This window comes from Pseudorca crassidens, chromosome 20 (genome assembly GCF_039906515.1).
Source record: "Pseudorca crassidens isolate mPseCra1 chromosome 20, mPseCra1.hap1, whole genome shotgun sequence".
NCBI classification, from domain to species: Eukaryota; Metazoa; Chordata; class Mammalia; order Artiodactyla; family Delphinidae; genus Pseudorca; species Pseudorca crassidens.
Genome location: NC_090315.1, coordinates 1,367,109 through 1,391,905, shown reverse-complemented (window position 1 = coordinate 1,391,905; position 24,797 = coordinate 1,367,109).

Below are 24,797 nucleotides of genomic sequence, written 5' to 3'. Positions count from 1 at the left end.
GGGTTAGGGTTTTGGTTCGGGCTAGGGTTAGGGTTAGGGGACGGGGACGGTTTAGGGTCCAGGTGAGGGTACGACAACGCTTTAGGGGGAGCAGACGTGTGAGGGCGCGGGTTAGTGTCAGCGTACGGTTTAGGATTAGGGGACGTGTGAGGGTCAGGCTTCGGGGAAGGGTTAGTGTTAGGGTTCGGGCTAGGGTTAGGGTTAGGGGACGGGGACGGTTTAGGGTCCAGGTGAGGGTACGACAACGCTTCAGGGGGAGCGGACGTGTGAGGGCGCGGGTTAGTGTCAGCGTACGGGTTAGGATGAGGGGACGGGTGAGGGTCAGGCTTCGGGGAAGTGTTAGGGTTAGGGTTCGGGCTAGGGTTAGGGTTAGGGGACGGGGACGGTTTAGGGTCCAGGTGAGGGTACGACAACGCTTTAGGGGGAGCGGACGTGTGAGGGCGCGGGTTAGTGTCAGCGTACGGGTTAGGATTAGGGCACGGGTGAGGGTCAGGCTTCGGGGAAGGGTTAGGGTTAGGGTTCGGGCTAGGGTTAGGGTTAGGGGACGGGGACGGTTTAGGGTCCAGGTGAGGGTAGGACAACGCTTTAGGGGGAGCGGACGTGTGAGGGCGTGGGTTAGTGTCAGCGTACGGGTTAGGATTAGGGGACGGGTGAGGGTCAGGCTTCGGGGAAGGGTTAGGCTTAGGGTTCGGGCTAGGGTTAGGGTTAGGGGACGGGGACGGTTTAGGGTCCAGGTGAGGGTACGAGAACGCTTTAGCGGGAGCGGACGTGTGAGGGCGCGGGTTAGTGTCAGCGTACGGGTTAGGATTAGGGGACGGGTGAGGGTCAGGCTTCGGGGAAGGGTTAGGGTTAGGGTTCGGGCTAGGGTTAGGGTTAGGGGATGGGGACGGTTTAGGGTCCAGGTGAGGGTACGACAACGCTTTAGGGGGAGCGGACGTGTGAGGGCGCGGGTTAGTGTCAGCGTACGGGTTAGGATTAGGGGACGGGTGAGGGTCAGGCTTCGGGGAAGGGTTAGGCTTAGGGTTCGGGCTAGGGTTAGGGTTAGGGGACGGGGACGGTTTAGGGTCCAGGTGAGGGTACGACAATGCTTTAGCGGGAGCGGACGTGTGAGAGCGCGGGTTAGTGTCAGCGTACGGGTTAGGATTAGGGGACGGGTGAGGGTCAGGCTTCGGGGAAGGGTTAGGGTTAGGGTTCGGGTTAGGGTTAGGGTGAGGGTTAGGGGACGGGTTAGGGTCCAGGTGAGGGTACGACAACACTTTATGGGCAGCGGACGTGTGAGGGCGCGGGTTAGTGTCAGCGTACGGGTTAGGATTAGGGGACGGGTGAGGGTCAGGCTTCGGGGAAGGGTTAGGGTTAGGGTTCGGGCTAGGGTTAGGGTTAGGGGACGGGGACGGGTAACGGTCCAGGTGAGTGTAGGACAACGCTTTAGGGGGAGCGGACGTGTGAGGGCGCGGGTTAGTGTCAGCGTACGGCTTACGATTAGGGGACGGGTGAGGGTCAGGCTTCGGGGAAGGGTTAGGGTTAGGGTTCGGGCTAGGGTTAGGGTTAGGGGACGGGGACGGTTTAGGGTCCAGGTGAGGGTACGACAACGCTTTAGGGGGAGCGGACGTGTGAGGGCGCGGGTTAGTGTCAGCGTACGGGTTAGGATTAGGGGACGGGTGAGGGTCAGGCTTCGGGGAAGGGTTAGGGTTAGGGTTCGGGCTAGGGTTAGGGTTAGGGGACGGGGACGGTTTAGGGTCCAGGTGAGGGTACGACAACGCTTTAGTGGGAGTGGACGTGTGAGAGCGCGGGTTAGTGTCAGCGTACGGGTTAGGTTTAGGGGACGGGTGAGGGTCAGGCTTCGGGGAAGGGTTAGGGTTAGGCTTTGGGCTAGGGTTAGGGTTAGGGGACGGGGACGGTTTAGGGTCCAGGTGAGGGTATGACAACGCTTTAGGGGGAGCGGACGTGTGAGGGCGCGGGTTAGTGTCAGCGTACGGGTTAGGATTAGGGGACGGGTGAGGGTCAGGCTTCGGGGAAGGGTTAGGGTTAGGGTTCGGGCTAGGGTTAGGGTTAGGGGACGGGGACGGTTTAGGGTCCAGGTGAGGGTACGACAACGCTTTAGGGGGAGCGGACGTGTGAGGGCGCGTGTTAGTGTCAGCGTACGGCTTAGGATTAGGGGACGGGTGAGGGTCAGGCTTCAGGGAAGGGTTAGGGTTAGGGTTCGGGCTAGGGTTAGGGTTATGGGATGGGGACGGGTTAGGGTCCAGGTGAGGGTACGACAACGCTTTAGGGCAGCGGACGTGTGAGGGCGCGGGTTAGTGTCAGCGTACGGGTTAGGATTAGGGGACGGGTGAGGGTCAGGCTTCGTGGAAGGGTTAGGGTTAGGGTTCGGGCTAGGGTTAGGGTTAGGGGACGGGGACGGGTTACGGTCCAGGTGAGGGTAGGACAACGCTTTAGGGGGAGCGGACGTGTGAGGGCGCGGGTTGGTGTCAGCGTACGGCTTACGATTAGGGGACGGGTGAGGGTCAGGCTTCGGGGAAGGGTTAGGGTTAGGGTTCGTGCTAGGGTTAGGGTTAGGGGACGGGGACGGTTTAGGGTCCAGGTGAGGGTACGACAACGCTTTAGGGGGAGCGGACGTGTGAGGGCGCGGGTTAGTGTCAGCGTAACGCTTAGGATTAGGGGACGGGTGAGGGTCAGGCTTCGGGGAAGGGTTAGGGTTAGGGTTCGGGCTAGGGTTAGGGTTAGGGGACGGGGACGGTTTAGGGTCCATTTGAGGGTAGGACAACGCTTTAGGGGGAGCGGACGTGTGAGGGCGCGGGTTAGTGTCAGCGTACGGATTAGGATTAGGGGACGGGTGAGGGTCAGGCTTCGGGGAAGGGTTAGGGTTAGGGTTCGGGCTAGGGTTAGGGTTAGGGGACGGGGACGGTTTAGGGTCCAGGTGAGGGTACGACAACGCTTTAGGGGGAGCGGAAGTGTGAGGTCGCGGGTTAGTGTCAGCGTACGGATTAGGATTAGGGGACGGGTGAGGGTCAGGCTTCGGGGAAGTGCTAGGCTTAGGGTTCGGGCTAGGGTTAGGGTTAGGGGACGGGGACGGTTTAGGGTCCAGGTGAGGGTACGACAACGCTTTAGCGGGAGTGGACGTGTGAGAGCGCGGGTTAGTGTCAGCGTACGGGTTAGGATTAGGGTACGGGTGAGGGTCAGGCTTCGGGGAAGGGTTAGGGTTATGGTTCGGGCTAGGGTTAGGGTTAGGGGACGGGGACGGTTTAGGGTCCAGGTGAGGGTACGACAACGCTTTAGGGGGAGCAGACGTGTGAGGGCGCGGGTTAGTGTCAGCGTACGGTTTAGGATTAGGGGACGTGTGAGGGTCAGGCTTCGGGGAAGGGTTAGGGTTAGGGTTCGGGCTAGGGTTAGGGTTAGGGGACGGGGACGGTTTAGGGTCCAGGTGAGGGTACGACAACGCTTCAGGGGGAGCGGACGTGTGAGGGCGCGGGTTAGTGTCAGCGTACGGGTTAGGATGAGGGGACGGGTGAGGGTCAGGCTTCGGGGAAGTGTTAGGGTTAGGGTTCGGGCTAGGGTTAGGGTTAGGGGACGGGGACGGTTTAGGGTCCAGGTGAGGGTACGACAACGCTTTAGGGGGAGCGGACGTGTGAGGGCGCGGGTTAGTGTCAGCGTACGGGTTAGGATTAGGGCACGGGTGAGGGTCAGGCTTCGGGGAAGGGTTAGGGTTAGGGTTCGGGCTAGGGTTAGGGTTAGGGGACGGGGACGGTTTAGGGTCCAGGTGAGGGTAGGACAACGCTTTAGGGGGAGCGGACGTGTGAGGGCGTGGGTTAGTGTCAGCGTACGGGTTAGGATTAGGGGACGGGTGAGGGTCAGGCTTCGGGGAAGGGTTAGGCTTAGGGTTCGGGCTAGGGTTAGGGTTAGGGGACGGGGACGGTTTAGGGTCCAGGTGAGGGTACGAGAACGCTTTAGCGGGAGCGGACGTGTGAGGGCGCGGGTTAGTGTCAGCGTACGGGTTAGGATTAGGGGACGGGTGAGGGTCAGGCTTCGGGGAAGGGTTAGGGTTAGGGTTCGGGCTAGGGTTAGGGTTAGGGGACGGGGACGGTTTAGGGTCCAGGTGAGGGTACGACAACGCTTTAGTGGGAGTGGACGTGTGAGAGCGCGGGTTAGTGTCAGCGTACGGGTTAGGTTTAGGGGACGGGTGAGGGTCAGGCTTCGGGGAAGGGTTAGGGTTAGGCTTTGGGCTAGGGTTAGGGTTAGGGGACGGGGACGGTTTAGGGTCCAGGTGAGGGTATGACAACGCTTTAGGGGGAGCGGACGTGTGAGGGCGCGGGTTAGTGTCAGCGTACGGGTTAGGATTAGGGGACGGGTGAGGGTCAGGCTTCGGGGAAGGGTTAGGGTTAGGGTTCGGGCTAGGGTTAGGGTTAGGGGACGGGGACGGTTTAGGGTCCAGGTGAGGGTACGACAACGCTTTAGGGGGAGCGGACGTGTGAGGGCGCGTGTTAGTGTCAGCGTACGGCTTAGGATTAGGGGACGGGTGAGGGTCAGGCTTCAGGGAAGGGTTAGGGTTAGGGTTCGGGCTAGGGTTAGGGTTATGGGATGGGGACGGGTTAGGGTCCAGGTGAGGGTACGACAACGCTTTAGGGCAGCGGACGTGTGAGGGCGCGGGTTAGTGTCAGCGTACGGGTTAGGATTAGGGGACGGGTGAGGGTCAGGCTTCGTGGAAGGGTTAGGGTTAGGGTTCGGGCTAGGGTTAGGGTTAGGGGACGGGGACGGGTTACGGTCCAGGTGAGGGTAGGACAACGCTTTAGGGGGAGCGGACGTGTGAGGGCGCGGGTTAGTGTCAGCGTACGGCTTACGATTAGGGGACGGGTGAGGGTCAGGCTTCGGGGAAGGGTTAGGGTTAGGGTTCGTGCTAGGGTTAGGGTTAGGGGACGGGGACGGTTTAGGGTCCAGGTGAGGGTACGACAACGCTTTAGGGGGAGCGGACGTGTGAGGGCGCGGGTTAGTGTCAGCGTAACGCTTAGGATTAGGGGACGGGTGAGGGTCAGGCTTCGGGGAAGGGTTAGGGTTAGGGTTCGGGCTAGGGTTAGGGTTAGGGGACGGGGACGGTTTAGGGTCCATTTGAGGGTAGGACAACGCTTTAGGGGGAGCGGACGTGTGAGGGCGCGGGTTAGTGTCAGCGTACGGATTAGGATTAGGGGACGGGTGAGGGTCAGGCTTCGGGGAAGGGTTAGGGTTAGGGTTCGGGCTAGGGTTAGGGTTAGGGGACGGGGACGGTTTAGGGTCCAGGTGAGGGTACGACAACGCTTTAGGGGGAGCGGAAGTGTGAGGTCGCGGGTTAGTGTCAGCGTACGGATTAGGATTAGGGGACGGGTGAGGGTCAGGCTTCGGGGAAGTGCTAGGCTTAGGGTTCGGGCTAGGGTTAGGGTTAGGGGACGGGGACGGTTTAGGGTCCAGGTGAGGGTACGACAACGCTTTAGCGGGAGTGGACGTGTGAGAGCGCGGGTTAGTGTCAGCGTACGGGTTAGGATTAGGGTACGGGTGAGGGTCAGGCTTCGGGGAAGGGTTAGGGTTATGGTTCGGGCTAGGGTTAGGATTAGGGGACGGGGACGGTTTAGGGTCCAGGTGAGGGTACGACAACGCTTTAGGGGGAGCAGACGTGTGAGGGCGCGGGTTAGTGTCAGCGTACGGTTTAGGATTAGGGGACGTGTGAGGGTCAGGCTTCGGGGAAGGGTTAGGGTTAGGGTTCGGGCTAGGGTTAGGGTTAGGGGACGGGGACGGTTTAGGGTCCAGGTGAGGGTACGACAACGCTTCAGGGGGAGCGGACGTGTGAGGGCGCGGGTTAGTGTCAGCGTACGGGTTAGGATGAGGGGACGGGTGAGGGTCAGGCTTCGGGGAAGTGTTAGGGTTAGGGTTCGGGCTAGGGTTAGGGTTAGGGGACGGGGACGGTTTAGGGTCCAGGTGAGGGTACGACAACGCTTTAGGGGGAGCGGACGTGTGAGGGCGCGGGTTAGTGTCAGCGTACGGGTTAGGATTAGGGCACGGGTGAGGGTCAGGCTTCGGGGAAGGGTTAGGGTTAGGGTTCGGGCTAGGGTTAGGGTTAGGGGACGGGGACGGTTTAGGGTCCAGGTGAGGGTAGGACAACGCTTTAGGGGGAGCGGACGTGTGAGGGCGTGGGTTAGTGTCAGCGTACGGGTTAGGATTAGGGGACGGGTGAGGGTCAGGCTTCGGGGAAGGGTTAGGCTTAGGGTTCGGGCTAGGGTTAGGGTTAGGGGACGGGGACGGTTTAGGGTCCAGGTGAGGGTACGAGAACGCTTTAGCGGGAGCGGACGTGTGAGGGCGCGGGTTAGTGTCAGCGTACGGGTTAGGATTAGGGGACGGGTGAGGGTCAGGCTTCGGGGAAGGGTTAGGGTTAGGGTTCGGGCTAGGGTTAGGGTTAGGGGACGGGGACGGTTTAGGGTCCAGGTGAGGGTACGACAACGCTTTAGGGGGAGCGGACGTGTGAGGGCGCGGGTTAGTGTCAGCGTACGGGTTAGGATTAGGGGACGGGTGAGGGTCAGGCTTCGGGGAAGGGTTAGGCTTAGGGTTCGGGCTAGGGTTAGGGTTAGGGGACGGGGACGGTTTAGGGTCCAGGTGAGGGTACGACAATGCTTTAGCGGGAGCGGACGTGTGAGAGCGCGGGTTAGTGTCAGAGTACGGGTTAGGATTAGGGGACGGGTGAGGGTCAGGCTTCGGGGAAGGGTTAGGGTTAGGGTTCGGGTTAGGGTTAGGGTGAGGGTTAGGGGACGGGTTAGGGTCCAGGTGAGGGTACGACAACACTTTATGGGCAGCGGACGTGTGAGGGCGCGGGTTAGTGTCAGCGTACGGGTTAGGATTAGGGGACGGGTGAGGGTCAGGCTTCGGGGAAGGGTTAGGGTTAGGGTTCGGGCTAGGGTTAGGGTTAGGGGACGGGGACGGGTAACGGTCCAGGTGAGTGTAGGACAACGCTTTAGGGGGAGCGGACGTGTGAGGGCGCGGGTTAGTGTCAGCGTACGGCTTACGATTAGGGGACGGGTGAGGGTCAGGCTTCGGGGAAGGGTTAGGGTTAGGGTTCGGGCTAGGGTTAGGGTTAGGGGACGGGGACGGTTTAGGGTCCAGGTGAGGGTACGACAACGCTTTAGGGGGAGCGGACGTGTGAGGGCGCGGGTTAGTGTCAGCGTACGGGTTAGGATTAGGGGACGGGTGAGGGTCAGGCTTCGGGGAAGGGTTAGGGTTAGGGTTCGGGCTAGGGTTAGGGTTAGGGGACGGGGACGGTTTAGGGTCCAGGTGAGGGTACGACAACGCTTTAGTGGGAGTGGACGTGTGAGAGCGCGGGTTAGTGTCAGCGTACGGGTTAGGTTTAGGGGACGGGTGAGGGTCAGGCTTCGGGGAAGGGTTAGGGTTAGGCTTTGGGCTAGGGTTAGGGTTAGGGGACGGGGACGGTTTAGGGTCCAGGTGAGGGTATGACAACGCTTTAGGGGGAGCGGACGTGTGAGGGCGCGGGTTAGTGTCAGCGTACGGGTTAGGATTAGGGGACGGGTGAGGGTCAGGCTTCGGGGAAGGGTTAGGGTTAGGGTTCGGGCTAGGGTTAGGGTTAGGGGACGGGGACGGTTTAGGGTCCAGGTGAGGGTACGACAACGCTTTAGGGGGAGCGGACGTGTGAGGGCGCGTGTTAGTGTCAGCGTACGGCTTAGGATTAGGGGACGGGTGAGGGTCAGGCTTCAGGGAAGGGTTAGGGTTAGGGTTCGGGCTAGGGTTAGGGTTAGGGGATGGGGACGGGTTAGGGTCCAGGTGAGGGTACGACAACGCTTTAGGGCAGCGGACGTGTGAGGGCGCGGGTTAGTGTCAGCGTACGGGTTAGGATTAGGGGACGGGTGAGGGTCAGGCTTCGGGGAAGGGTTAGGGTTAGGGTTCGGGCTAGGGTTAGGGTTAGGGGACGGGGACGGGTTACGGTCCAGGTGAGGGTAGGACAACGCTTTAGGGGGAGCGGACGTGTGAGGGCGCGGGTTAGTGTCAGCGTACGGCTTACGATTAGGGGACGGGTGAGGGTCAGGCTTCGGGGAAGGGTTAGGGTTAGGGTTCGTGCTAGGGTTAGGGTTAGGGGACGGGGACGGTTTAGGGTCCAGGTGAGGGTACGACAACGCTTTAGGGGGAGCGGACGTGTGAGGGCGCGGGTTAGTGTCAGCGTAACGCTTAGGATTAGGGGACGGGTGAGGGTCAGGCTTCGGGGAAGGGTTAGGGTTAGGGTTCGGGCTAGGGTTAGGGTTAGGGGACGGGGACGGTTTAGGGTCCATTTGAGGGTAGGACAACGCTTTAGGGGGAGCGGACGTGTGAGGGCGCGGGTTAGTGTCAGCGTACGGATTAGGATTAGGGGACGGGTGAGGGTCAGGCTTCGGGGAAGGGTTAGGGTTAGGGTTCGGGCTAGGGTTAGGGTTAGGGGACGGGGACGGTTTAGGGTCCAGGTGAGGGTACGACAACGCTTTAGGGGGAGCGGAAGTGTGAGGTCGCGGGTTAGTGTCAGCGTACGGATTAGGATTAGGGGACGGGTGAGGGTCAGGCTTCGGGGAAGGGTTAGGGTTAGGGTTCGGGCTAGGGTTAGGGTTAGGGGACGGGGACGGTTTAGGGTCCAGGTGAGGGTACGACAACGCTTTGGGGGAGCGGACGTGTGAGGGCGCGGGTTAGTGTCAGCGTACGGGTTAGGATTAGGGGACGGGTGAGGGTCAGGCTTCGGGGAATGGTTAGGGTTAGGGTTCGTGCTAGGGTAAGGGTTAGGGGACGGGGACGGTTTAGGGTCCAGGTGAGGGTACGACAACGCTTTAGGGGAGCGGACGTGTGAGGGCGCGGGTTAGTGTCAGCGTACGGGTTAGGATTAGGGGACGGGTGAGGGTCAGGCTTCGTGGAAGTGTTAGGGTTAGGGTTCGGGCTAGGGTTAGGGTTAGGGGACGGGGACGGTTTATGGTCCAGGTGAGGGTACGACATTGCTTTAGGGGGAGCGGACGTGTGAGGGCGCGGGTTAGTGTCAGCGTACGGGTTATGTTTAGGGGACGGGTGAGGGTCAGGCTTCGGGGAAGGGTTAGGGTTAGGGTTCGGGCTAGGGTTAGGGTTAGGGGACGGGGACGGTTTAGGGTCCAGGTGAGGGTACGACAACGCTTTAGGGGGAGCGGACGTGTGAGGGCGCGGGTTAGTGTCAGCGTACGGGTTAGGATTAGGGGACGGGTGAGGGTCAGGCTTCGGGGAAGGGTTAGGGTTAGGGTTCGGGCTAGGGTTAGGGTTAGGGGACGGGGACGGTTTAGGGTCCAGGTGAGGGTACGACAACGCTTTAGGGGGAGCGGACGTGTGAGGGCGCGGGTTAGTGTCAGCGTACGGCTTAGGATTAGGGGACGGGTGAGGGTCAGGCTTCGGGGAAGGGTTAGGGTTAGGGTTCGGGCTAGGGTTAGGGTTAGGGGACGGGGACGGGTTAGGGTCCAGGTGAGGGTACGACAACGCTTTAGGGGCAGCGGACGTGTGAGGGCGCGGATTAGTGTCAGCGTACGGGTTAGGATTAGGGGACGGGTGAGGGTCAGGCTTCGGGGAAGGGTTAGGGTTAGGGTTCGGGCTAGGGTTAGGGTTAGGGGACGGGGAAGGGTTACGGTCCAGGTGAGGGTAGGACAACGCTTTAGGGGGAGCGGACGTGTGAGGGCGCGGGTTAGTGTCAGCGTACGGCTTACGATTAGGGGACGGTTGAGGGTCAGGCTTCGGGGAAGGGTTAGGGTTAGGGTTAGGGCTAGGGTTAGGTTTAGGGGACGGGGACGGTTTAGGGTCCAGGTGAGGGTACGACAACGCTTTAGGGGGAGCGGACGTGTGAGGGCGCGGGTTAGTGTCAGAGTACGGGTTAGGATTAGGGGACGGGTGAGGGTCAGGCTTCGGGGAAGGGTTAGGGTTAGGGTTCGGGCTAGGGTTAGGGTTAGGGGACGGGGACGGTTTAGGGTCCAGGTGAGGGTACGACAACGCTTTAGGGGGAGCGGACGTGTGAGGGCGCGGGTTAGTGTCAGCGTACGGGTTAGGATTAGGGGACGGGTGAGGGTCAGGCTTCGGGGAAGGGTTAGGGTTAGGGTTCGGGCTAGGGTTAGGGTTAGGGGACGGGGACGGTTTAGGGTCCAGGTGAGGGTACGACAACGCTTTAGGGGGAGCGGACGTGTGAGGGCGCGGGTTAGTGTCAGCGTACGGGTTAGGATTAGGGGACGGGTGAGGGTCAGGCTTCGGGGAAGGGTTAGGGTTAGGGTTCGGGCTAGGGTTAGGGTTAGGGGACGGGGACGGTTTAGGGTCCAGGTGAGGGTACGACAACGCTTTAGGGGGAGCGGACGTGTGAGGGCGCGGGTTAGTGTCAGCGTACGGGTTAGGATTAGGGGACGGGTGAGGGTCAGGCTTCGGGGAAGGGTTAGGGTTAGGGTTCGTGCTAGGGTTAGGGTTAGGGGACGGGGACGGTTTAGGGTCCAGGTGAGGGTACGACAACGCTTTAGGGGGAGTGGACGTTTGAGGGCGCGGGTTAGTGTAAGCGTACGGGTTAGGATTAGGGGACGGGTGAGGGTCAGGCTTCGGGGAAGGGTTAGGGTTAGGGTTCGGGCTAGGGTTAGGGTTAGGGGACGGGGACGGTTTAGGGTCCAGGTGAGGGTACGACAACGCTTTAGGGGGAGCGGACGTGTGAGGGCGCGGGTTAGTGTCAGCGTACGGGTTAGGATTAGGGGACGGGTGAGGGTCAGGCTTCGGGGAAGGGTTAGGGTTAGGGTTCGTGCTAGGGTTAGGGTTAGGGGACGGGGACGGTTTAGGGTCCAGGTGATGGTACGACAACGCTTTAGGGGGAGCGGACGTGTGAGGGCGCGGGTTAGTGTAAGCGTACGGGTTAGGATTAGGGGACGGGTGAGGGTCAGGCTTCGGGGAAGGGTTAGGGTTAGGGTTCGGGCTAGGGTTAGGGTTAGGGGACGGGGACGGTTTAGGGTCCAGGTGAGGGTACGACAACGCTTTAGGGGAGCGGACGTGTGAGGGCGCGGGTTAGTGTCAGCGTACGGGTTAGGATTAGGGGACGGGTGAGGGTCAGGCTTCGGGGAAGTGTTAGGGTTAGGGTTCGGGCTAGGGTTAGGGTTAGGGGACGGGGACGGTTTAGGGTCCAGGTGAGGGTACGACAACGCTTTAGTGGGAGCGGACGTGTGAGGGCGTGGGTTGGTGTCAGCGTACGGGTTAGGTTTAGGGGACGGTTGAGGGTCAGGCTTCGGGGAAGGGTTAGGGTTAGGCTTCGGGCTAGGGATAGGGTTAGGGGACGGGGACGGTTTAGGGTCCAGGTGAGGGTACGACAACGCTTTAGGGGGAGCGGACGTGTGAGGGCGTGGGTTAGTGTCAGCGTACGGGTTAGGATTAGGGGACGGGTGAGGGTCAGGCTTCGGGGAAGGGTTAGGGTTAGGGTTCGGGCTAGGGTTAGGGTTAGGGGACGGGGACGGTTTAGGGTCCAGGTGAGGGTACGACAACGCTTTAGGGGGAGTGGACGTGTGAGGGCGCGTGTTAGTGTCAGCGTACGGCTTAGGATTAGGGGACGGGTGAGGGTCAGGCTTCGGGGAAGGGTTAGGGTTAGGGTTCGGGCTAGGGTTAAGGTTAGGGGACGGGGACGGGTTAGGGTCCAGGTGAGTGTACGACAACGCTTTAGGGGCAGCGGACGTGTGAGGGCGCGGGTTAGTGTCAGCGTACGGTTTAGGATTAGGGGACGGGTGAGGGTCAGGCTTCGGGGAAGGGTTAGGGTTAGGGTTCGGGCTAGGGTTAGGGTTAGGGGACGGGGACGGGTTACGGTCCAGGTGAGGGTAGGACAACGCTTTAGGGGGAGCAGACGTGTGAGGGCGCGGGTTAGTGTCAGCCTACGGCTTACGATTAGGGGACGGGTGAGGGTCAGGCTTCGGGGAAGGGTTAGGGTTAGGGTTCGGGCTAGGGTTAGGGTTAGGGGACGGGGACGGTTTAGGGTCCAGGTGAGGGTACGACAACGCTTTAGGGGGAGCGGACGTGTGAGGGCGCGGGTTAGTGTCAGCGTAAGGCTTAGGATTAGGGGACGGGTGAGGGTCAGGCTTCGGGGAAGGGTTAGGCTTAGGGTTCGGGCTAGGGTTAGGGTTAGGGGACGGGGACGGTTTAGGGTCCAGGTGAGGGTACGACAACGCTTTAGGGGGAGCGGACGTGTGAGGGCGCGGGTTAGTGTCAGCGTACGGGTTAGGATTAGGGGACGGGTGAGGGTCAGGCTTCGGGGAAGGGTTAGGGTTAGGGTTCGGGCTAGGGTTAGGGTTAGGGGACGGGGACGGTTTAGGGTCCAGGTGAGGGTACGACAACGCTTTAGTGGGAGCGGACGTGTGAGGGCGCGGGTTAGTGTCAGCGTACGGGTTAGGTTTAGGGGACGGGTGAGGGTCAGGCTTCGGGGAAGGGTTAGGGTTAGGGTGCGGGCTAGGGTTAGGGTTAGGGGACGGGGACGGTTTAGGGTCCAGGTGAGGGTACGACAACGCTTTATGTGGAGCGGACGTGTGAGGGCGCGGGTTAGTGTCAGCGTACGGGTTAGGATTAGGGGATGGGTGAGGGTCAGGCTTCGGGGAAGGGTTAGGGTTAGGGTTCAGGCTAGGGTTAGGGTTAGGGGACGGGGATGGTTTAGGGTCCAGGTGAGGGTACGACAACGCTTTAGGGGCAGCGGACGTGTGAGGGCGCGGGTTAGTGTCAGCGTACGGGTTAGGATTAGGGGACAGGTGAGGGTCAGGCTTCGGGGAAGGGTTAGGGTTAGGGTTCGGGCTAGGGTTAGGGTTAGGGGACGGGGACGGGTTACGGTCCAGGTGAGGGTAGGACAACGCTTTAGGGGGAGCAGACGTGTGAGGGCGCGGGTTAGTGTCAGCGTACGGCTTACGATTAGGGGACGGGTGAGGGTCAGGCTTCGGGGAAGGGTTAGGGTTAGGGTTCGGGCTAGGGTTAGGGTTAGGGGACGGGGACGGTTTAGGGTCCAGGTGAGGGTACGACAACGCTTTAGGGGGAGCGGACGTGTGAGGGCGCGGGTTAGTGTCAGCGTAAGGCTTAGGATTAGGGGACGGGTGAGGGTCAGGCTTCGGGGAAGGGTTAGGGTTAGGGTTCGGGCTAGGGTTAGGGTTAGGGGACGGGGACGGTTTAGGGTCCAGGTGAGGGTAGGACAACGCTTTAGGGGGAGCGGACGTGTGAGGGCGCGGGTTAGTGTCAGCGTACGGGTTAGGATTAGGGGACGGGTGAGGGTCAGGCTTCGGGGAAGGGTTAGGGTTAGGGTTCGGGCTAGGGTTAGGGTTAGGGGACGGGGACGGTTTAGGGTCCAGGTGAGGGTACGACAACGCTTTAGGGGGAGCGGACGTGTGAGGGCGCGGGTTAGTGTCAGCGTACGGATTAGGATTAGGGGACGGGTGAGGGTCAGGCTTCGGGGAAGGGTTAGGGTTAGGGTTCGGGCTAGGGTTAGGGTTAGGGGACGGGGACGGTTTAGGGTCCAGGTGAGGGTACGACAACGCTTTGGGGGAGCGGACGTGTGAGGGCGCGGGTTAGTGTCAGCGTACGGGTTAGGATTAGGGGACGGGTGAGGGTCAGGCTTCGGGGAAGGGTTAGGGTTAGGGTTCGGGCTAGGGTTAGGGTTAGGGGACGGGGACGGTTTAGGGTCCAGGTGAGGGTACGACAACGCTTTAGGGGGAGCGGACGTGTGAGGGCGCGGGTTAGTGTCAGCGTACGGGTTAGGATTAGGGGACGGGTGAGGGTCAGGCTTCGGGGAAGGGTTAGGGTTAGGGTTCGTGCTAGGGTTAGGGTTAGGGGACGGGGACGGTTTAGGGTCCAGGTGAGGGTACGACAACGCTTTAGGGGGAGCGGACGTGTGAGGGCGCGGGTTAGTGTAAGCGCACGGGTTAGGATTAGGGGACGGGTGAGGGTCAGGCTTCGGGGAAGGGTTAGGTTTAGGGTTCGGGTTAGAGTTAGGGTTAGGGGACGGGGACGGTTTAGGGTCCAGGTGAGGGTACGACAACGCTTTAGGGGAGCGGACGTGTGAGGGCGCGGGTTAGTGTCAGCGTACGGGTTAGGATTAGGGGACGGGTGAGGGTCAGGCTTCGGGGAAGGGTTAGGGTTAGGGTTCGGGCTAGGGTTAGGGTTAGGGGACGGGGACGGTTTATGGTCCAGGTGAGGGTACGACAACGCTTTAGGGGGAGCGGACGTGTGAGGGCGCGGGTTAGTGTCAGCGTACGGGTTAGGTTTAGGGGACGGGTGAGGGTCAGGCTTCGGGGAAGGGTTAGGGTTAGGGTTCGGGCTAGGGTTAGGGTTAGGGGACGGGGACGGTTTATGGTCCAGGTGAGGGTACGACAACGCTTTAGGGGGAGCGGACGTGTGAGGGCGCGGGTTAGTGTCAGCGTACGGGTTAGGATTAGGGGACGGGTGAGGGTGAGGCTTCGGGGAAGGGTTAGGGTTAGGGTTCGGGCTAGGGTTAGGGTTAGGGGACGGGGACGGTTTAGGGTCCAGGTGAGGGTACGACAACGCTTTAGGGGAGCGGACGTGTGAGGGCGCGGGTTAGTGTCAGCATACGGGTTAGGATTAGGGGACGGGTGAGGGTCAGGCTTCGGGGAAGGGTTAGGGTTAGGGTTCGGGCTAGGCTTAGGGTTAGGGGACGGGGACGGTTTAGGGTCCAGGTGAGGGTACGACAACGCTTTAGTGGGAGCGGACGTGTGAGGGCGCGGGTTAGTGTCAGCGTACGGGTTAGGTTTAGGGGACGGGTGAGGGTCAGGCTTCGGGGAAGGGTTAGGGTTAGGGTGCGGGCTAGGGTTAGGGTTAGGGGACGGGGACGGTTTAGGGTCCAGGTGAGGGTACGACAACGCTTTATGTGGAGCGGACGTGTGAGGGCGCGGGTTAGTGTCAGCGTACGGGTTAGGATTAGGGGATGGGTGAGGGTCAGGCTTCGGGGAACGGTTAGGGTTAGGGTTCGGGCTAGGGTTCGGGTTAGGGGACGGGGATGGTTTAGGGTCCAGGTGAGGGTACGACAACGCTTTAGGGGCAGCGGACGTGTGAGGGCGCGGGTTAGTGTCAGCGTACGGGTTAGGATTAGGGGACGGGTGAGGGTCAGGCTTCGGGGAAGGGTTAGGGTTAGGGTTCGGGCTAGGGTTAGGGTTAGGGGACGGGGACGGGTTACGGTCCAGGTGAGGGTAGGACAACGCTTTAGGGGGAGCAGACGTGTGAGGGCGTGGGTTAGTGTCAGCGTACGGCTTACGATTAGGGGACGGGTGAGGGTCAGGCTTCGGGGAAGGGTTAGGGTTAGGGTTCGGGCTAGGGTTAGGGTTAGGGGACGGGGACGGTTTAGGGTCCAGGTGAGGGTACGACAACGCTTTAGGGGGAGCGGACGTGTGAGGGCGCGGGTTAGTGTCAGCGTAAGGCTTAGGATTAGGGGACGGGTGAGGGTCAGGCTTCGGGGAAGGGTTAGGGTTAGGGTTCGGGCTAGGGTTAGGGTTAGGGGACGGGGACGGTTTAGGGTCCAGGTGAGGGTAGGACAACGCTTTAGGGGGAGCGGACGTGTGAGGGCGCGGGTTAGTGTCAGCGTACGGGTTAGGATTAGGGGACGGGTGAGGGTCAGGCTTCGGGGAAGGGTTAGGGTTAGGGTTCGGGCTAGGGTTAGGGTTAGGGGACGGGGACGGTTTAGGGTCCAGGTGAGGGTACGACAACGCTTTAGGGGGAGCGGACGTGTGAGGGCGCGGGTTAGTGTCAGCGTACGGGTTAGGATTAGGGGACGGGTGAGGGTCAGGCTTCGGGGAAGGGTTAGGGTTAGGGTTCGGGCTAGGGTTAGGGTTAGGGGACGGGGACGGTTTAGGGTCCAGGTGAGGGTACGACAACGCTTTAGGGGAGCGGACGTGTGAGGGCGCGGGTTAGTGTCAGCGTACGGGTTAGGATTAGGGGACGGGTGAGGGTCAGGCTTCGGGGAAGGGTTAGGGTTAGGGTTCGGGCTAGGGTTAGGGTTAGGGGACGGGGACGGTTTATGGTCCAGGTGAGGGTACGACAACGCTTTAGTGGGAGCGGACGTGTGAGGGCGCGGGTCAGTGTCAGCGTACGGGTTAGATTTAGGGGACGGGTGAGGGTCAGGCTTCGGGGAAGGGTTAGGGTTAGGGTTCGGGCTAGGGTTAGGGTTAGGGGACGGGGACGGTTTAGGGTCCAGGTGAGGGTATGACAACGCTTTAGGGGGAGCGGACGTGTGAGGGCGCGGGTCAGTGTCAGCGTACGGGTTAGGATTAGGGGACGGGTGAGGGTCAGGCTTCGGGGAAGGGTTAGGGTTAGGGTTCGGGCTACGGTTAGGGTTAGGGGACGGGGACGGTTTAGGGTCCAGGTGAGGGTACGACAACGCTTTAGGGGGAGCGGACGTGTGAGGGCGCGGGTTAGTGTCAGCGTACGGGTTAGGATTAGGGGACGGGTGAGGGTCAGGCTTCGGGGAAGGGTTAGGGTTAGGGTTCGGGCTAGGGTTAGGGTTAGGGGACGGGGACGGGTTAGGGTCCAGGTGAGGGTACGACAACGCTTTAGGGACAGCGGACGTGTGAGGGTGCGGGTTAGTGTCAGCGTACGGGTTAGGATTAGGGGACGGGTGAGGGTCAGGCTTCGGGGAAGGTTTAGGGTTAGGGTTCGGGCTAGGGTTAGGGTTAGGGGACGGGGACGGGTTACGGTCCAGGTGATGGTAGGACAACGCTTTAGGGGGAGCGGACGTGTGAGGGCGCGGGTTAGTGTCAGCGTACGGCTTACGATTAGGGGACGGGTGAGGGTCAGGCTTCGGGGAAGGGTTAGGGTTAGGGTTCGGGCTAGGGTTAGGGTTAGGGGACGGGGACGGTTTAGGGTCCAGGTGAGGGTACGACAACGCTTTAGGGGGAGCGGACGTGTGAGGGCGCGGGTTAGTGTCAGCGTAAGGCTTAGGATTAGGGGACGGGTGAGGGTCAGGCTTCGGGGAAGGGTTAGGGTTAGTGTTCGGGCTAGGGTTAGGGTTAGGGGACGGGGACGGTTTAGGGTCCAGGTGAGGGTAGGACAACGCTTTAGGGGGAGCGGACGTGTGAGGGCGCGGGTTAGTGTCAGCGTACGGGTTAGGATTAGGTGACGGGTGAGGGTCAGGCTTCGGGGAAGGGTTAGGGTTAGGGTTCGGGCTAGGGTTAGGGTTAGGGGACGGGGACGGTTTAGGGTCCAGGTGAGGGTACGACAACGCTTTAGGGGGAGCGGACTTGTGAGGGCGCGGGTTAGTGTAAGCGTACGGGTTAGGATTAGGGGACGGGTGAGGGTCAGGCTTCGGGGAAGGGTTAGGGTTAGGGTTCGGGCTAGGGTTAGGGTTAGGGGACGGGGACGGTTTAGGGTCCAGGTGAGGGTACGACAACGCTTTAGGGGGAGCGGACGTGTGAGGGCGCGGGTTAGTGTCAGCGTACGGGTTAGGATGAGGGGACGGGTGAGGGTCAGGCTTCGGGGAAGGGTTAGGCTTAGGGTTCGGGCTAGGGTTAGGGTTAGGGGACGGGGACGGTTTAGGGTCCAGGTGAGGGTACGACAACGCTTTAGGGGAGCGGACGTGTGAGGGCGCGGGTTAGTGTCAGCGTACGGGTTAGGATTAGGGGACGGGTGAGGGTCAGGCTTCGGGGAAGGGTTAGGGTTAGGGTTCGGGCTAGGGTTAGGGTTAGGGGACGGGGACGGTTTATGGTCCAGGTGAGGGTACGACAACGCTTTAGTGGGAGCGGACGTGTGAGGGCGCGGGTTAGTGTCAGCGTACGGGTTAGATTTAGGGGACGGGTGAGGGTCAGGCTTCGGGGAAGGGTTAGGGTTAGGGTTCGGGCTAGGGTTAGGGTTAGGGGACGGGGACGGTTTAGGGTCCAGGTGAGGGTATGACAACGCTTTAGGGGGAGCGGACGTGTGAGGGCGCGGGTCAGTGTCAGCGTACGGGTTAGGATTAGGGGACGGGTGAGGGTCAGGCTTCGGGGAAGGGTTAGGGTTAGGGTTCGGGCTACGGTTAGGGTTAGGGGACGGGGACGGTTTAGGGTCCAGGTGAGGGTACGACAACGCTTTAGGGGGAGCGGACGTGTGAGGGCGCGGGTTAGTGTCAGCGTACGGCTTAGGATTAGGGGACGGGTGAGGGTCAGGCTTCGGGGAAGGGTTAGGGTTAGGGTTCGGGCTAGGGTTAGGGTTAGGGGACGGGGACGGGTTAGGGTCCAGGTGAGGGTACGACAACGCTTTAGGGGCAGCGGACGTGTGAGGGCGCGGGTTAGTGTCAGCGTACGGGTTAGGATTAGGGGACGGGTGAGGGTCAGGCTTCGGGGAAGGTTTAGGGTTAGGGTTCGGGCTAGGGTTAGGGTTAGGGGACGGGGACGGGTTACGGTCCAGGTGATGGTAGGACAACGCTTTAGGGGGAGCGGACGTGTGAGGGCGCGGGTTAGTGTCAGCGTACGGCTTACGATTAGGGGACGGGTGAGGGTCAGGCTTCGGGGAAGGGTTAGGGTTAGGGTTCGGGCTAGGGTTAGGGTTAGGGGACGGGGATGGTTTAGGGTCCAGGTGAGGGTACGACAACGCTTTAGGGGGAGCGGACGTGTGAGGGCGCGGGTTAGTGTCAGCGTAAGGCTTAGGATTAGGGGACGGGTGAGGGTCAGGCTTCGGGGAAGGGTTAGGGCTAGTGTTCGGGCTAGGGTTAGGGTTAGGGGACGGGGACGGTTTAGGGTCCAGGTGAGGGTAGGACAACGCTTTAGGGGGAGCGGACGTGTGAGGGCGCGGGTTAGTGTCAGCGTACGGGTTAGGATTAGGGGACGGGTGAGGGTCAGGCTTCGGGGAAGGGTTAGGGTTAGGGTTCGGGCTAGGGTTAGGGTTAGGGGACGGGGACGGTTTAGGGTCCAGGTGAGGGTACGACAACGCTTTAGGGGGAGCGGACTTGTGAGGGCGCGGGTTAGTGTCAGCGTACGGGTTAGGATTAGGGGACGGGTGAGGGTCAGGCTTCGGGGAAGGGTTAGGGTTAGGGTTCGGGCTAGGGTTAGGGTTAGGGGACGGGGACGGTTTAGGGTCCAGGTGAGGGTACGACAACGCTTTAGGGGGAGCGGACGTGTGAGGGCGCGGGTTAGTGTCAGCGTACGGGTTAGGATGAGGGGACGGGTGAGGGTCAGGCTTCGGGGAAGGGTTAGGCTTAGGGTTCGGGCTAGGGTTAGGGTTAGGGGACGGGGACGGTTTAGGGTCCAGGTGAGGGTACGACAACGCTTTAGGGGGAGCGGACGTGTGAGGGCGCGGGTTAGTGTCAGCGTACGGGTTAGGATTAGGGGACGGGTGAGGGTCAGGCTTCGGGGAAGGGTTAGGCTTAGGGTTCGGGCTAGGGTTAGGGTTAGGGGACGGGGACGGTTTAGGGTCCAGGTGAGGGTACGAGAACGCTTTAGGGGGAGCGGGCGTGTGAGGGCGCGTGTTAGTGTCAGCGTACGGGTTAGGATTAGGGGACGGGTGAGGGTCAGGCTTCGGGGAAGGGTTAGGGTTAGGGTTCGGGCTAGGGTTAGGGTTAGGGGACGGGGACGGTTTAGGGTCCAGGTGAGGGTACGACAACGCTTTAGGGGGAGGGGACGTGTGAGGGCGCGGGTTAGTGTCAGCGTACGGGTTAGGATTAGGGGACGGGTGAGGGTCAGGCTTCGGGGAAGGTTTAGGGTTAGGGTTCGGGCTAGGGTTAGGGTTAGGGGACGGGGACGGTTTAGGGTCCAGGTGAGGGTACGACAACGCTTTAGGGGGAGCGGACGTGTGAGGGCACGGGTTAGTGTCAGCGTACGGGTTAGGATTAGGGGACGGGTGAGGGTCAGGCTTCGGGGAAGGGTTAGGCTTAGGGTTCGGGCTAGGGTTAGGGTTAGGGGACGGGGACGGTTTAGGGTCCAGGTGAGGGTACGACAACGCTTTAGGGGGAGCGGACGTGTGAGGGCGCGGGTTAGTGTCAGCGTACGGGTTAGGATTAGGGGACGGGTGAGGGTCAGGCTTCGGGGAAGGGTTAGGGTTAGGGTTCGGGCTAGGGTTAGGGTTAGGGGACGGGGACGGTTTAGGGTCCAGGTGAGGGTACGACAACGCTTTAGGGGGAGCGGACGTGTGAGGGCGCGGGTTAGTGTAAGCGTACGGGTTAGGATTAGGGGACGGGTGAGGGTCAGGCTTCGGGGAAGGGTTAGGGTTAGGGTTCGGGCTAGGGTTAGGGTTAGGGGACGGGGACGGTTTAGGGTCCAGGTGAGGGTACGACAATGCTTTAGGGGGAGCGGACGTGTGAGGGCGCGGGTTAGTGTCAGCGTACGGGTTAGGATTAGGGGACGGGTGAGGGTCAGGCTTCGGGGAAGGGTTAGGGTTAGGGTTCGGGCTAGGGTTAGGGTTAGGGGACGGGGACGGTTTAGGGTCCAGGTGAGGGTACGACAACGCTTTAGGGGGAGCGGACGTGTGAGGGCGCGGGTTAGTGTCAGCGTACGGCTTAGGATTAGGGGACGGGTGAGGGTCAGGCTTCGGGGAAGGGTTAGGGTTAGGGTTCGGGCTAGGGTTAGGGTTAGGGGACGGGGACGGATTAGGGTCCAGATGAGGGTACGACAACGCTTTACGGGGAGCGGACGTGTGAGGGCGCGGGTTAGTGTCAGCGTACGGGTTAGGATTAGGGGACGGGTGAGGGTCAGGCTTCGGGGAAGGGTTAGGGTTAGGGTTCGGGCTAGGGTTAGGGTTAGGGGACGGGGACGGTTTAGGGTCCTGGTGAGGGTACGACAACGCTTTAGGGGGAGCGGACGTGTGAGGGCGCGGGTTAGTGTCAGCGTACGGGTTAGGATTAGGGGACGGGTGAGGGTCAGGCTTCGGGGAAGGGTTAGGGTTAGGGTTCGGGCTAGGGTTAGGGTTAGGGGACGGGGACGGTTTCGGGTCCAGGTGAGGGTACGACAACGCTTTAGGGGGAGCGGACGTGTGAGGGCGCGGGTTAGTGTCAGCGTACGGGTTAGGATTAGGGGACGGGTGAGGGTCAGGCTTCGGGGAAGGGTTAGGGTTAGGGTTCGGGCTAGGGTTAGGGTTAGGGGACGGGGACGGTTTAGGGTCCAGGTGAGGGTACGAAAACGCTTTAGGGGCAGCGGACGTGTGAGGGCGCGGGTTAGTGTCAGCGTACGGGTTAGGATTAGGGGACGGGTGAGGGTCAGGCTTCGGGGAAGGGTTAGGGTTAGGGTTCGGGCTAGGGTTAGGGTTAGGGGACGGGGACGGTTTAGGGTCCAGGTGAGGGTACGACAACGCTTTAGGGGGAGCGGACGTGTGAGGGCGCGGGTTAGTGTCAGCGTACGGGTTAGGATTAGGGGACGGGTGAGGGTCAGGCTTCGGGGAAGGGTTAGGGTTAGGGTTCGGGATAGGGTTAGGGTTAGGGGACGGGGACGGTTTAGGGTCCACGTGAGGGTACGACAACGCTTTAGGGGGAGCGGACGTGTGAGGGCGCGGGTTAGTGTCAGCGTACGGGTTAGGATTAGGGGACGGGTGAGGGTCAGGCTTCGGGGAAGGGTTAGGGTTAGGGTTCGGGCTAGGGTTACGGTTAGGGGACGGGGACGGGTTAGGGTCCAGCTGAGGGTACGACAACGCTTTAGGGGCAGCGGACGTGTGAGGGCACGGGTTAGTGTCAGCGTACGGGTTAGGATTAGGGGACGGGTGAGGGTCAGGCTTCGGGGAAGGGTTAGGGTTAGGGTTCGGGCTAGGGTTAGGGTTAGGGGACGGGGACGGTTTAGGGTCCAGGTGAGGGTACGACAACGCTTTAGGGGAGCGGACGTGTGAGGGCGCGGGTTAGTGTCAGCGTACGGGTTAGGTTTAGGGGACGGGTGTGGGTCAGGCTTCGGGGAAGGGTTAGGGTTAGGGTTCGGGCTAGGGTTAGGGTTAGGGGACGGGGACGGTTTAGGGTCCAGGTGAGGGTACGACAACGCTTTAGGGGGAGCGGACGTGTGAGGGCGCGGGTTAGTGTCAGCGTACGGGTTAGGATTAGGGGACGGGTGAGGGTCAGGCTTCGGGGAAGGGTTAGGGTTAGGGTTCGGGCTAGGGTTAGGGTTAGGGGACGGGGACGGTTTTGGGTCCAGGTGAGGGTACGACAACGCTTTAGGGGGAGCGGACGTGTGAGGGCGCGGGTTAGTGTCAGCGTACGGGTTAGGATTAGGGGACGGGTGAGGGTCAGGCTTCGGGGAAGGGTTAGGGTTAGGGTTCGGGCTAGGTTTAGGGTTAGGGGACGGGGACGGTTTAGGGTCCAGGTGAGGGTACGACAACGCTTTAGGGGGAGCGGACGTGTGAGGGCGCGGTTTAGTGTCAGCGTACGGGTTAGGATTAGGGGACGGGTGAGGGTCAGGCTTCGGGGAAGGGTTAGGGTTAGGGTTCGGGCTAGGGTTAGGGTTAGGGGACGGGGACGGTTTAGGGTCCAGTTGAGGGTACGACAACGCTTTAGGGGGAGCGGACGTGTGAGGGCGCGGGTTAGTGTCAGCGTACGGGTTAGGATTAGGGGACGGGTGAGGGTCAGGCTTCGGGGAAGTGTTAGGGTTAGGGTTCCGGCTAGGGTTAGGGTTAGGGGACGGGGACGGTTTAGGGTCCAGGTGAGGGTAGGACAACGCTTTAGGGGGAGCGGACGTGTGAGGGCGCGGGTTAGTGTCAGCATACGGCTTAGGATTAGGGGACGGGTGAGGTTCAGGCTTCGGGGAAGGGTTAGGCTTAGGGTTCAGGCTAGGGTTAGGGTTAGGGGACGGGGACGGTTTAGGGTCCAGGTGAGGGTACGACAACGCTTTAGGGGGAGCGGACGTGTGAGGGCGCGGGTTAGTGTCAGCGTACGGGTTAGGATTAGGGGACGGGTGAGGGTCAGGCTTCGGGGAAGGGTTAGGCTTAGGGTTCGGGCTAGGGTTAGGGTTAGGGGACGGGGACGGTTTAGGGTCCAGGTGAGGGTACGACAACGCTTTAGGGGGAGCGGACGTGTGAGGGCGCGGGTTAGTGTCAGCGTACGGGTTAGGATTAGGGGACGGGTGAGGGTCAGGCTTCGGGGAAGGGTTAGGGTTAGGGTTCGGGCTAGGGTTAGGGTTAGGGGACGGGGACGGTTTAGGGTCCAGGTGAGGGTACGACAACGCTTTAGGGGGAGCGGACGTGTGAGGGCGCGGGTTAGTGTCAGCGTACGGGTTAGGATTAGGGGACGGGTGAGGGTCAGGCTTCGGGGAAGGGTTAGGGTTAGGGTTCGGGCTAGGGTTAGGGTTAGGGGACGGGGACGGTTTAGGGTCCAGGTGAGGGTACGACAACGCTTTAGGGGGAGCGGACATGTGAGGGCGCGGGTTAGTGTCAGCGTACGGGTTAGGATTAGGGGACGGGTGAGGGTCAGGCTTCGGGGAAGGGTTAGGGTTAGGGTTCGGGCTAGTGTTAGGGTTAGGGGACGGGGACGGTTTTGGGTCCAGGTGAGGTTACGACAACGCTTTAGGGGGAGCGGACATGTGAGGGCGCGGTTTAGTGTCAGCGTACGGGTTAGGATTAGGGGACGGTTGAGGGTCAGGCTTCGGGGAAGGGTTAGGGTTAGGGTTCGGGCTAGGGTTAGGGTTAGGGGACGGGGACGGTTTAGGGTCCAGGTGAGGGTACGACAACGCTTTAGGGGGAGCGGACGTGTGAGGGCGTGGGTTAGTGTCAGCGTACGGGTTAGGATTAGGGGACGGGTGAGGGTCAGGCTTCGGGGAAGGGTTAGGGTTAGGGTTCGGGCTAGGGTTAGGGTTAGGGGACGGGGACGGTTTAGGGTCCAGGTGAGGGTACGACAACGCTTTAGGGGGAACAGACGTGTGAGGGCGCGGGTTAGTGTCAGCGTACGGGTTAGGATTAGGGGACAGGTGAGGGTCAGGCTTCTGGGAAGGGTTAGGGTTAGGGTTCGGGGTAGGGTTAGGGTTAGGGGACGGGGACTGTTTAGGGTCCAGGTGAGGGTACGACAACGCTTTAGGGGGAGCGGACGTGTGAGAGCGCGGGTTAGTGTCAGCGTACGGGTTAGGATTAGGGGACGGGTGAGGGTCAGGCTTCGGGGAAGGGTTAGGGTTAGGGTTCGGGCTAGGGTTAGGGTTAGGGGACGGGGACGGTTTTGGGTCCAGGTGAGGGTACGACGCTTTAGGGAGAGCAGACGTGTGAGGGCGCGGGTTAGTGTCAGCGTACGGGTTAGGATTAGGGGACGGGCGAGGGTCAGGCTTCGGGGAAGGGTTAGGGTTAGGGTTCGGGCTAGGGTTAGGGTTAGGGGACGGGGACAGTTTAGGTTCCAGGTGAGGGTAGGACAACGCTTTAGGGGGAGCGGAGGTGTGAGGGCGCGGGTTAGTGTCAGCGTACGGGTTAGGATTAGGGGACGGGTGAGGGTCAGGCTTCGGGGAAGGGTTAGGGTTAGGGTTCGGGCTAGGGTTAGGGTTAGGGGACGGGGACGGTTTAGGGTCCAGGTGAGGGTACGACAACGCTTTAGGGGGAGCGGACGTGTGAGGGCGCGGGTTAGTGTCAGCGTACGGGTTAGGATTAGGGGACGGGTGAGGGTCAGGCTTCGGGGAAGGGTTAGGGATAGGGTTCGGGCTAGGGTTACGGTTAGGGGACGGGGACGGTTTAGGGTCCAGGTGATGGTACGACAACGCTTTAGGGGGAGCGGACGTGTGAGGGCGTGGGTTAGTGTCAGCGTACGGGTTAGGATTAGGGGACGGGTGAGGGTCAGGCTTCGGGGAAGGGTTAGGGTTAGGGTTCGGGCTAGGGTTAGGGTTACGGGACGGGGACGGTTTAGGGTCCAGGTGAGGGTACGACAACGCTTTAGGGGGAGCGGACGTGTGAGGGCGTGGGTTAGT